We start from the raw sequence: 13,542 nt of genomic DNA, 5'->3' as shown, positions 1-13,542 counted from the left end.
AGTTAATGAAATTCTCGGTTTTCTCTTCTGCCAAATGAATACTCGTAAAGCAGTATTGAATGCAGTGATTTTAAGAAGTAAGGGAGTATTCTGGAGAACATAGAGAATTTTAGGGAGAAGGGACATTTTGTACAAAGCTATACGACCCGACATTGACAGTGGAAGATTCTGCCAGTTTTTTAGCACTTCTTTAACACTAGCCAACACCGGGAGTATGTTCAATGAGTACCAATTGTGTGGATTGTCCGAGATCCAAATACCTAAATATTTAAAGGAGTCCTGAACAATTTTGAAAGGAATAGATATAGGTAATTTTTGAGGTTGTTTAATCCAAAGGAGTTCTGATTTTGCAGAATTGACGGAATAGCCTGAGAAAGATCCGAATTTTTCAATTATCCAAAGAAGTTTGGGAATATTACTTTGTGTGTTTGACATATATATTAACACATCATCAGCATAAAGTGCAATTTGCAAGGTTTTTCTTCTAATCTTGATCCCTTCGATCTGCTGGCGAACCTGATTAGCAAGAGGCTCAATGGCTAGATCAAACAAAAGCGGCGAGAGAGGGCAGCCCTGCCTCGTGCCTTTTTCTAGTTTTATGGCCTGCGTGGGAGACCCATTCACTATTATTCTCGTATAAGCGTTCTTGTATAAATTATTAAAAAAAGTCAAAAAGTGACCTGTCAAACCAAATTGTTGTAAAGTAAAGGCTATATGGTCATGATAGACCGAGTCGAATGCCTTGCCTGCATCTATTGATATAATTGCCAGGTCAGGAGTGCCCTCTCTAGCCCCCTCTCGCTGGCCCTCGCCTGATTTAAAATAATCTACAACAAGGAACACCTCCCTTATTTTAGCTGAGGAATTACGTTTCTTTAAGAAACCAGCTTGATCCACGTGAATAATACTGGGCAAATGAGATTGAAGCCTATGTGCAAGTATTGATGACAAAAGTTTGTAGTCGGTGTTAAGAAGGGCAATTGGTCTATAAGACTCTTTTTCAGCTGGGTCTTTACCCTGTTTAAGAATAAGGGAGGTGAATGAAGCCACAAAGTCAGGGGAGGGGGTGTTGCCTTTGATGTAGAGATCATTAAATAGTGACGTTAGATGAGGTATTATTTCGGGCATTAGGATCTTGTAGAACTCATTTGGAAGAGCGTCTGGTCCCGGGGTTTTATTAAGAGAGAGTTTCTTTATTGAAGCAGAGACTTCAGACTCTGTTATTGGGGCACAGATCTGATCCAACATTTGGGAGGTTAGCCTTGGGTATTGGATTTTCTCCCAGAATTCCTCCCTTTGTTTAAGGTCAGAGGTCTTATGTGCATATATAGATTTAAAGTATTCAGTGAAGATGTCGAGAATTTCTTCAGCTGTTTTATAGGTATTGCCTTCATGACGTAGTGAACTAATTAGTGAAGGGGCCCTATCGTGCTTAACCAGGTTCGCCAGGAGCTTCCCAGTTTTACTCCCAAAACGATACAGTTTTGCCTGCATCTTTAGGTCTCTCTGAGATGATTGATAAAGGAGGAGTGAGTCTCTTTCTCGTAAAGCAGTTGTGTACTTCGACCAGTTCTCAGGTGTTTTCCGTAGAATATAATGATTATAAGTATTTATGACTGATTTCATTACTTCTATTTCTCTTACCTTGAGTTTCTTTGTTCTTGCTATGTTGTACGCTAGGATCTCACCTCGCAAGACCGCCTTAGCTGTCTCCCAGAAAATGGCAGGTTTAGTGGTATGCTCATGATTAAGAAGTATGAAATCACGATATTTAGCTATAAGCCAATTTTTAAACTTGTTATCTGTAGCTAGATGCCGAAGAAACCAAAAGCCCATATTCCTTGGAGGATTAGGACTTGGCCGAAAATATAAAGAGATGGGCGCATGGTCCGAAATAGTGATGGGAAAGATTTCTGCCGTTATATTGGAATTAACAAGCCTGTCATCTAGCAGAAACAGATCTATGCGTGATAGCGATTTATGAGCCCTTGAGTGACAAGTAAAGTCTCTGGCCTCTGGATTTTTCAATCTCCAGATGTCAGTGACCCTCAAATTATGTGAGATTTTGTTGAACAGCTTTGTTTCGAGATTGTCTCTTTTGGTTTTTATAATGTGGGAGCTTTGCCTAAGTCTGTCCAATGGATACTTTGGGGCCATGTTAAAGTCGCCACCAATGACTAGGTATCCTGCTGCACATAACATAAGCCTGTTTTGAAGAACGTCCCAAAAGGACGAATTAAAAACATTTGGGGCATAAACATTGCAGAATGTATAAAGGATTTTGTTAATTTTCATCTTTGCAATAATGTACCTTCCTTCTTGATCCGTATCTACCTGTATAATCTCATAGCATAATTTTTTTCCCAGGAGGATAGCCACCCCGCTCTTTCTATTGGTAGAGGGAGAAAATATAACTTCTTTTACCCACGAGGCTTTTAATTTAAGCACTTCTTCGGCTTTTAAGTGAGTTTCTTGAAGGAAGGCCAAATCAGCATAATTCTTCCTCAAAAAAGTTAATATTGCCTTTCGTTTAATGGGGGAGGTGAGGCCTCCTATATTCCAGGAAATTAATTTGAATTTATTATCCATAGCCATATGGGTTTAAAAATGGAAAAATAATATGGGAGGAAGGAAAAAAAAAAAAAAAACCACAAGATCACACTTAAACATAAAACATTATCCCTATCCAAACAAACTGCTAGGGGAAGTTTTTTTTTTTTTTTTTTAAATAGTTTTTTTATTGAGGTTTTTTTTTGTCAAAATAAACATTTGGTAATTATCAATATGCAATAAAAAAGAAATCAGAAAAGTATTACAGAGTAAACTGCAAACATATGCCAGATAGGTAAACCAAATGATTGAAAAACAAATACTTTTTCACATTATACAGTAAACCCCAAGGTAGCTGAAGACCCACTACATGAACCAAGCAGTCATTATTAGGCTATATGGGGATACTGTAAATAAAACAAAGAGTGAATGAACATAAATTGGAAAGAGCCACTCATGGGCCCCTATTGAAAAACCTCATTTTTTGTTTTTTAGGATAATATAATGTCAAGCTCCCTGTCTGGTAAATATGTTTATGTTGAAACATTGGAACACCTCCATAAAATTAGCTAGCAGCTGAGTTAAAATAGCATGCGTAGGTGACACACATTAGCGATCAGACCTGCTGATCCAGACGGGTCATATGAACGCATTCTTATTGTGTTATGAAGGGTTAGGTTCTAGGTGAGCATTCAATAGCTGTGATACAGGTGCGGTATGGACGAGATAAACCGCCTTGTTAGTTTCCCTGGAGTAGGGAATACATTATTGTAGGGGGGGGGGGGGGAGGAGGTGGTATTTTTCATGCTTTCAGGAATATCTCACCGTTTAGGAGCATTAAAACGAAATAAAATGCACTTAGAACTATCTTTACTATATAAAACATGAACAGGGAGAGATTAAACACGCAATAGTGAGCTATGCAAATACAATGTAAGGAGATATGCTACATTATATATGCTAGTAATGAAATAGTTATACCTGAAACTATGTAGCGGGGCATATTAAGGAATGTGATGTAAAAGGGGGAGTTAAATCTAAATGAGCGGAATCAGGGACTAGGGTTCTCATTCTATCTGACGTTAGCGAGTAGGACCAGCCAAAAGTATATACAGTGTTAGGCCAGGTTTGATACATACTCCATTATCTACGGGAAATACTGTCTCTAGAGAAGCAGGTGCGAGTCAACAGTTACATTGCAGTCATGTATGCCAAGTTAGAGATAGACTTCTCAGTTGCTGCATATTATTTTAAGTGTAAGATTAGGGACTCATAGGAAAAGGTATACAGGATTGCTCGTATTACATAAAATATTAGCTTCAATGAGTCCAACATGCAGTAATAGGCTAAGTAACAGAGACACAGGGGGTAGTGAGGTAATGTTTAACATCTCAATAAGATGGCTATATTTAAGTTATAGAACATATTACGCTAGAAATTGTTAGGAAGTTTAAGCTGCCCAACCATCCTATACATATATGTTATTTTTATGGTCTTGAAGATCCTGTTAAGCTCTAGTAAGAGATGCCTATCTCTTGATATAATTAGGGAGCTGCAAGTTTTGATTGTAGTGTCTTCCTCGCTCACCAATAAAGCTATGTATGAGTGTCTAAAGCAATTGAATCCTCTACTAACAATGCCTACCTGATTATAAAAAGATAGAAGTAACTCCAGTATTTCAGGCATGATGATCATTTAGGCATTCTAATTTGAACAGAGAGTAAGATTTAGGTTTTTCCACACACTTAGAAATCTTGCTGTCAAGACACGGGCCCTATGTCCTAACAACAAGCAAACGCTCAACTTTCTCTCAATTATCTATATAACATTTTACAATGCCTATTGTATTAAGTGAGGAATCTGAGTTAAGATAACCTAAGCTGGAAAACAGTCTAATAAGGCATACTAATGGGCTGTAGGTAAATATATATGCAGGCATCAGAACATGTAAAACATATCATGAACATACATGTGTAGGAGATAATTGAATACAAAGCTTAGCAAGCATTTAAGCAGAACAAAACATATAGTGACCAATATCATTGTTATCAAACAGCAATGATGCCCTTATAAGTCTAGATATCAAGGATAAAACTGTGTAAAATACATTTGTGACAGTGTATATACAATATAGTATGCATTATAACAGCCTTTAAGAGTTATTAGTATTATAGAAGATCTTAGAGTTACCTGTTGAGAAGTATTTGGCTAGGACATAACTGGTGTGCAATAAAATACATGCTGCTTAAGAGGATCTATATATACATATTTAGCCCAGTTTAAGCAGGTCTAGGGTCAGCTTGAAGCAGACCTGAACAAGTAAAAAAGAGCCAGCTACAGAATCACGGACACCAGCTTCCTATACTAAACTGAAACCAATCCTTGACTCCCCTCTAGTGGAGACAAATGGTATAAACATCATGTCTTTGAATATTTAATTATCTATCTACAGACTGCCGTTTAAAATATTTGGCCAAATACCTTGTGTACCATTTAGGCAGTGTCATATTCTAGTTAGATAAGCATCATTGAGCTAGTTGATGCGATCATATGCAGCCAAGTAAGCTGTTACAGCCTCTTAATTATAAATAATAGCAATACCCATTAGGCAAGAAGGATTATAAGATAAAACATGTTTCACATAAGTCTGTTTTTGAGTCCGTTGCAAATGTGTCATTAATTAAAGAAGTAACTATGCCTAACCGACTCCTCTGCGCTCTAGAAGACTTTCTTCCAGGCTATGCCCCTGAGCGATTTGCATGTAGAGAATCTTCAACTTGTGCCTGTTTTTGTTATTCTCTAGCTGGAATTTAGTAGCTGCAATCTGACAGCTTGCCTTGTAGAATGTCCCTTGTCTAGGCACAGACGAAGCCAGGAGCTGACAGTCATTCAGCGGATGCTGAGGTTTTAGCTGGGATGTTCCACTCAACTCAGAAAGCATAGTCTCTGGTGTATTAGCCGCATGTTCTCCGCTGCCCAGAGCCTGTTCCCATGTGTCATGCCTGCAGAGTAGTACCTTTGTTAATGGAGGACATGTCCTCATTGCGTGTATTGCGGCCCTCTTGTGTCCCACTGTAAGGAAACGGTCCGCTGCATCCAACATCCAGGGGTAAGTGCCTGCAATGCCAAGGATATCTGAGTGGTCCGTGAGAGTTGTTTTACTAGCAGTGACCATTTGTTGCGTACACGGTGCCGTTGCTTCTGGGGGTGCAGTGTTAAGAATATTTAGAGAAGCGTGCTCTAGAGATTGCGCAGTAGTATGCAGGGGAGCTACCGCAAATGAATGTTCAAACACTGTTCGGCAGCTATCAAGAAAGCTGTATATCTCATCCATAATGCGATCCGGCATCTCTAAAGTTGTGCAGAGTAGTTAGTTTAAGGATAGGGCAACAGGTTTTAGGCAATCCCAGTCCTCACTCCAAACTCTGCAGAGGCCGCAAGATGGCTGCTCCTGGAATGTGTTTGCAGCGGCAAGTACCTTAAGGTCGTGAGGCCTCAGCAAGCATGTAGCCTTCTAGAAAATTAGTTGTGGAAGACCCCTAGATTTTCTGGTTCATATAAATGTTGAGATTTCTAAGCTGAGACGGTCGCTAATTTTGCAAATAGTTATATTATAGACAGAGCTGTGAAGATGCACGACTGCTCAGCTTCAGAGTTGGCTCCTCCCCCCCTGCTAGGGGAAGTTTGACCCAGCTTCCCCTTTGCTCTATTTTTTGTATTACTCTAGTCATTGTATGATACTTATAGTATCCGTCCTACCTGGCTTGTAGAACTTATTTCCTAGCCTTTTCCAGAGGGGAATATCTCCTCAAAGAATTTAGCTGCATCCTGTGGCGAGTCAAAATAAGAGGTAATTCCCTCCCTTTGTATTTTTAGTTTTGCTGGGTATAGTAGGGTTGCTCGTATGCCTTGGTTTATGAACCTCGAGCATATTGGGGCAATCTCCCTTCTTTTGGATGCTACTTCTACTGAGTAGTCTTGAAAGATAAGAATTTTTGCATCGCCTAATAAAATAGGTTGATGCTTACGAAAAGCTTGGAGGATTGCCACTTTATGCTGAAAGTTCAAAACTTTAGCAATTATGGGCCTTGGTCTCGGGTTGTCTTTACTTAATAAAGGTGTGCCTATCCTATGGGCCCTTTCAATTACAATCTTTGGAAAAGAGTCTGGAAATTGCAGTAAATTAGGTAGTGTCTCTGTGAGAAATTTGTCTAGATTCTCAAATTGTTTTTCCTCGGGGACTCCAATGATTCTCAGATTATTCCTTCGGGATCTGTTTTCTAGGTCTTCTAATTTACTTTGCATTTTAGAGACTGTTAAATTTAAGACCTCAAGATTATTTTTGTACGTCATATTGGTGTCCTCTAGATCTGAGATCCTTTGCTCCGCTTCGGAGAGTCTATGCGAGAATTGTTTCACTTCATTTGTCAAGGATGCTATATCTTGCTTAATCTCTATTTTTAAGGCCTCAAATTTAGGGGCTAAAGCATGAGAGATTTTACTTACAATAATTTGAATGTCTAATGACTCGCCTACGGATGGATTTGTGCAAGGTGTCTGTACTTCAATTGAAGTTTCATAGCTTGCTTTATTTTTTTTGTCCCTTTGTCTTCCTGCCATTGTTGGGGGGGAATTTTTCGGGTGATTGTGAAAATACTTATCCATGTGTTTTAGGGGGTGCTTTGTGAAAGTTTATAATAAGTTGTGAAGGGGAAGTTGAGAAGAAAAAAAAAAAAAAAAAAAAAAGGGGGGAGGGGGGAGTGAATCAAGTGAGAGTGTGATGTGAGATAGTGAATGACACAACTAAGGATTTAATCTTAGTAGTGAGTGATAATCGGTGCTTATGGGGGAGGAGAAAAAAAAAAAAAAAAGGAGGAGTGACAAGGGAAAAGTGAAAAAGTGTTCCTAGTTGAATTTAGGAAGGAGAAAAAAAAATTGTGTGAATAGTGATTATAGAAGTGATGAGAATTCCAGTAGGGTGTTATTCCTTCTTTCCCCCTTACAACAGCGAATGGTCAGACAAAATTAATTAAACTCCTAGACTATTGTATTGTCCTACTTTCTGTAATATGATATCAATAGTAATTTTTTATTTCTTAGTAGTGTCTCAGAATACTTAGCTCCTACCAGTTAGAAGGTTGGGAATTGTGTTATTGATTCACTGGTCAACCCCGAGTATATATTACCCTTGTTCTATTTTTAAGACCTTTTACAGATTACACAGCATATAATAATCATACTAAGTAAGTAACATTAACTTTTTTCTCAAGAAACAATTTTGTGTGAACACAAGAGGGAAGAACAGACAGTAAAAAAAAAAAAAAAAAAAAAAACAGGAAATATAAGCATAACATCAGAGTTTTCCTACTCAACAAATAGCTTCCCCTCTGTTTTAATAATATAAGGTTCTGAGTTTATTTATAGCCTGGTTTTTTATCAATAATTCAGTGGATAAACTCAACTTTTTTTAGAGCTTATTTATGTTTTCCGCCAGATAGCATATAGCTTACTGTAGCTGAGAGAAAAAAAAAAAAGAAAAAAAAAGGGGGGGGCTCTCTTGAATTTTATACCTGGCTCATTTCTCTTTATATCATTTAAGGCTAAAGACAAAGATTAAACAGATCTTTCTGAATTAGCAAAAAAAAAAAACAGGGAAAAGGAGAGAGTGAAGTGTGTCTCAGCAGGTTTTAAATATCAGACATTTGCCACAATATACTGCACCAATATAGCACAAAGTGCCCCTTTAGCAGTAAGCAATGATAGTAAAAAAAAGGAATGTTCTCCTTTTCCTTCTTCTTTGAATATCTCTTTTGAGTTCAAAGGAATTTTGGTTACTGATTCTTTTATGGTTGCTTTTTGTACGCAACCAGGAGCGTGAGTAGTAATTTTCTATCAGGACCTTTACCTTTTAAATAGTAATATTCCATAGAAAAGACAGATTGGGATTATTAGCTTCAGATGGTAATGCCAAGCAGAAATAAAAGTTCCCAACACTGCTTTGTCTACAGGTTACATTTACCTTTGTTCAGGTGTATCTTATGTCTAGCTTTTAAAGGGGTTTGCTAACTTATTTTTGTAAGAATGGAAAAAACAGACAGAGTATCCCCAATATAACAACACCATTCAAGAGCCTTTTAGCAAATCTTATACATTCTGATCACAGACTAAGGCTACATACATTAACAGACTGAGACATAGATTAGTGATTATGCAGGCTTGTATAATTTCCATTAACAGTTCTTAAATAGACATATTGTAGCTAGTTGGTACATATGTCTGATTTTCTCCTCTTGCCCCTTCTCTTTCCTTCCTGTCCCCTTTTCTATCTGTATCAGAAAACCAAAGAGGATTTTTGTAGGGAAGTCCAAAAAATATGATTAATAATTTTGTGTAACAAAAGAAAAACTCCCCTTTCTTTTTTTTATGAAAAAGTACCTGGCCCCTGTCCGTGGGGATCTGATGTGTTGACTCTTTGGCTCAAGGAAAAGAAGTCACTACCGAAGCTGTAGATCCGGAGGCCCCCCCTCGCAGCATCGGTGGGGGGAGGAACCCCGGTGTTGGAAAAGAAAGGCGAGATAATCAGGCTTCCAACCTTCCACCTTCAGGATCAAACAAACAAGCCGTAGTTGCAGCCCCTTCACCTATAGCTCTCCGCGGCACGTAGATGATACTGTGTTGATGATCCGGACAGGATTCTGAAGTGCCCCCAGGAGGAGACGTTCAGGTCTCAGTATCTGCAGCCTCTTTCCGCTGCCCAAGGACGGTCACGCCGGGGAGTTGTTCATATGAAGCCGTATCTTCGACCGAATTGCGACTGAGTGGCTCAGCTACTCCACCTTGCCTCACCGGACCCAGCCGCCAAGGAAGCGGGGTGCAGCCAGCACCGGAAAATCAGGGAGCACCTGGTCACCACGTCTCTCAGGTGCTACTGACACTTGCCTGCTCCAGTATGCCCCCTGCCAACTACAGCGGATCAGCTCCGGACACCCAGCGGCATCTTGATGTTATTCGGGTGAGTCAAGCAGGGATATAGTAGAAAGCCAAGTTCGTAGGGCCGCGTCTTCTGCTGCTATCACAGGTTCGCTGGTGTCAGTGCACAAATGAGAGGGCTAGTAGTCTGGTAGTCAGTATGTTTAGGTATAGCCTGCTCCTCACTGCACCCCCGCTTAGATTGTTTAATCTTTCAGGTTACGTTTCCCCTTATTTTTTCAGGGGTAAAACTTTTCAAAGTCCATAGCTTTAGGTTGCATTGTGTCTAGAGTAAGACATATAATCCGACCATTATACATGAATGTCCTCAGTGCGGTGTTTTAGCACTGTTAGGAGGTCCGGGAAACAGGTGAAAATTGTTTTAACAGCCGCCCAAGGTCTTGGGTGTTAGGCACGTTCTCCCACTGCCAGTAGCTTGTTAGGTAAATGTGGAGCAGGTGTCTACCTGACCTTGCACCTGAACTCCTCCCACCGGATCTCCCGAGCATACTATTTTAAACAACTTTCTAATTGGCTTCTATTTTCAATTATTATTTGTTCTCTTGGTAAATTATTTTTGAAAAGTAGGGACATATGATTAGGAGCCAGACTATTTTTGGAGCACTATATGGAAGCAGTCTTGCAAGAATGTTGTCCATTTGCAAGAGTACTAGATGTAAGCACTATTCTCTGCCATGAAGTGCTGCAGGTGACTACCTAGGTATCACTTCAACACAGAATTTCATGGGAACAAAGCAAATTTGATAATAAAAGTAAATTGGAAACTTTTTTTAAAATTCTGTAATCTGTTTGAATAGCAAAAGAAAATATTTGGGTTTCATATGCCTTTAACCTAATGATACAAATTGTGTCTACCTCTCTGCAAAAACAGCTGTAGTCACAAATCATCTCTATCTGTATCTGCACGCAGAAAGATTGTAAAGTAACTGCTTTTGATAAAAAAAAGTACATTTACATTTTAAAATATGTTTTTAATAATTATTTTAATTTAATTTGAATTGTTGTAAACATATGTTATCATAAAATAATACATTTTTTATATTGTTGCAAAAATGTTATATATCGAAAATTAAAATTGCACATACTCTGAATGTAAAAATGTTTTAAAAATACTTAATTCTGCAGTGGTTTATTTAACAAGTCAAATTCACATATAAAGGTATTCATACTATTAATAAAAAAACATTTTCAAATATAATAAAACATTTAAAAAATCTAATTGTGGGGGGGGCGGAGCCAACTGCAGAGGAGACAGGACGTTTACATTTTGAGCTTCTCCAAAATCTTTAAATATCCAGTATATGGGACATTTAATATATGTTTTTTTCAACTCAACACTAGAATCCCTTTATCATAAGGGGGAAAGCAACTCTCCTACAACCTTATTTAATGCAATTTCAAGCATTTACTTTGACTCTTGAGCGGCGGCAATCTACAGGACAACTCCATGCGGCAGCGGTGATTACCTGATACATAGCCACTACACATACCGCTTTGGTTCCTAGCCTACAACACTGAACATGGCAGACTTTATTGAATCAGTGAGAGAATCACTAAAGAAATTGATACGGAAGCTGGACGTCAACTTACAGGATCTCACACTCGTAATCAGGGGACAGTGTGATACAGCGGCTAATCCTCTATCTAAAATGGCGGCTCTTGCTGATCCCGTCAAGAGAGATGGGGCCGCGCGGGTCAGTGGTGGAGCTGCAATCCCAGCACTAAAACTACCGTGGACATACATGAGCTCGCCTGTACAGGAGACACAGCTCGGCGCAGAGGGGGGCTTTACAGTCGTGAGGAGACCACTCTCATCTGAGCCGGTTAAAGATCAGCTATGTGTTGGCGACAGGCCGCCACGAATAACTACTATTCCACTGCAAGCTGACGGCTTATATCTTTTACCGGAGAGCTGGATCCCCGTCCTCCATGAAGGTCTGGATATCATACAGGCCGATGAGTTGCAGAGATTCACTGTAACAGAGTCATTACAGGATGATTACCATATTGCTTCATGGCTACAAGATGGCAGACATGCAAACTCTAATTCTCAATCCAGGTGCCCAGAGTTACTGAACGCTTACAAACTGACCTACTTGCTCCCTTATGCATCTGGTGTGGGACATCCTCAGAAAAGGGGTATTGGTTGACATTGCTAACCGTTCCAATACATGGGACTGTGCATTTGCGACAAGAAGTTTATTGTTTATTACCCATGCTGTAATGTTGTCTGGTGATGCATTGTAGCCCCATTATTATTAGTATATTATGTTAGCTTACCATTAAACCTTATGATATGATGGAAGATAGAGTAATAACTGGAACTATACTTTAAAATGTTCTATCTCCCTCTAAACTATAACTATAAATATGTATAGCTCTGTCGCCATTAATGGCGGTGTAGTTACTGTGATTTTATGTTTATACTGTTTTTTGCTTCCATAGAACTTTACTTTATTTTATTTTATTATAGGATCTAAGAGGGGTAATCAGTGCTCCTTATAACAATTCACATTACCTACCAAGTATCATAACTATAAAAAAAAAAAAAAAAACGTACCATTTGCTTTTACCTAAAATGCAACCATGCAGTACTAAGGAAAGTATTCTCTTAGCTACAACCAAAGAAAGGATTGCTGGGACACATATAGTCTGTTGCCCTTAGATATATTGTTGGGGGTGCTTGCTCTCTTGGTGACCTGCATGGTCCTATGTAGCAAAATAGCGGTCCTCTATAATATGCAGTTTTTCAGTGGACTATGCACAGTATTCTAGTATAGCATATTATGTTTAATTCCATATTGTTATTTTTGTTGGTATGCTTTAGTTTTAATGTGGTTATCACAAACTTATCACCTCTCCATATTGGCACAGTGTGCTTTGAATGCTAAAAGGGTAATTGACTAATAACAGGCTGTCTACACTTAGTCTCATAACCTTATTATGTTTGTACTGTTTGAGAGAGACCTTATATGGTTCTGCTTCGACTGTAAGTACATATCCTTTATTCCATCGCTATATAAACTGCCTATGTTACCCCTTTAATCTCCTAGAGGGTCATACATATTATATATGGTCAGAGTCTCTTGGCTATGTATTGTACTAATTAGCCTGCAATTGATTATATAACTTTACATTTAAGTCCACACATAGAGTCACAAGCTCTAATACTATCACGTTATCCTATGTTTAGGCTATAACTGCCTACAGGCCTGTTGTGGGACAATCTGTGAATTAACAGTTATTTATTTTTGGAGCACTCTAGTATATTAGTTATTTGAATTGGAGCACCTGAGATTCGCCTTTACCCTACACTAGTTTATTCAATATTAGCTAGCATTGCATAGTTTGCTGGTGATAATACTTATGGTATGGCGATGTTTTATTTAAAAGATTTACTATATCTGCCTCTCCTTCATGGGTGAGGAAGCATGTACGCTTTATTCACGGGGGGGGGGGGGGAAATAATAATAATAATAATAATTTATTATGAAGCAGACCCCTAAGTAGAAATAAAAAAAATGTCATCCAATGTGCGTACCCAATGTGATTATTCCCATCATCAGATATAAGGTAGCTCACACTTAAAGTACTTGAATACTAAAATGTACAAACTATAGGAAAGGCCTCTATCCCAAATGTATGCTATTATGCTATTTCTTGGTTTATTCTTAGCCTACTTTAATGATACAGATACGGACTATTACTGTTTGCTAGCCAAATACTAACTTGTCCTCTCCTTTTGCCTGTGTTTCTTGCGCATTTTTTCTTACATAGGTCTCATAATAGCTTGTTGCACCTGAATTCTATTTATAAAGCTCATAGCTCTATATTATTGGACCCTAACAGAGGTATGCCAAATTACTTAGCCCCAGTCTGAATTATATTGTAAAGTTACCTAATTACTTCATTTTTACAAACTAAATGTTCCCTATATACTCAGCATACTGAGACTTAAATGCTTTGTTTTTCTAAGTTCATCCAAATTTTGGTTATGTTCTA

This window comes from Bombina bombina, chromosome 2 (assembly GCF_027579735.1).
Source record: "Bombina bombina isolate aBomBom1 chromosome 2, aBomBom1.pri, whole genome shotgun sequence".
Taxonomy (NCBI): domain Eukaryota; kingdom Metazoa; phylum Chordata; class Amphibia; order Anura; family Bombinatoridae; genus Bombina; species Bombina bombina.
The sequence above is the reverse complement of the archived record's forward strand: the minus strand, read 5'-3'. Positions refer to the sequence as shown.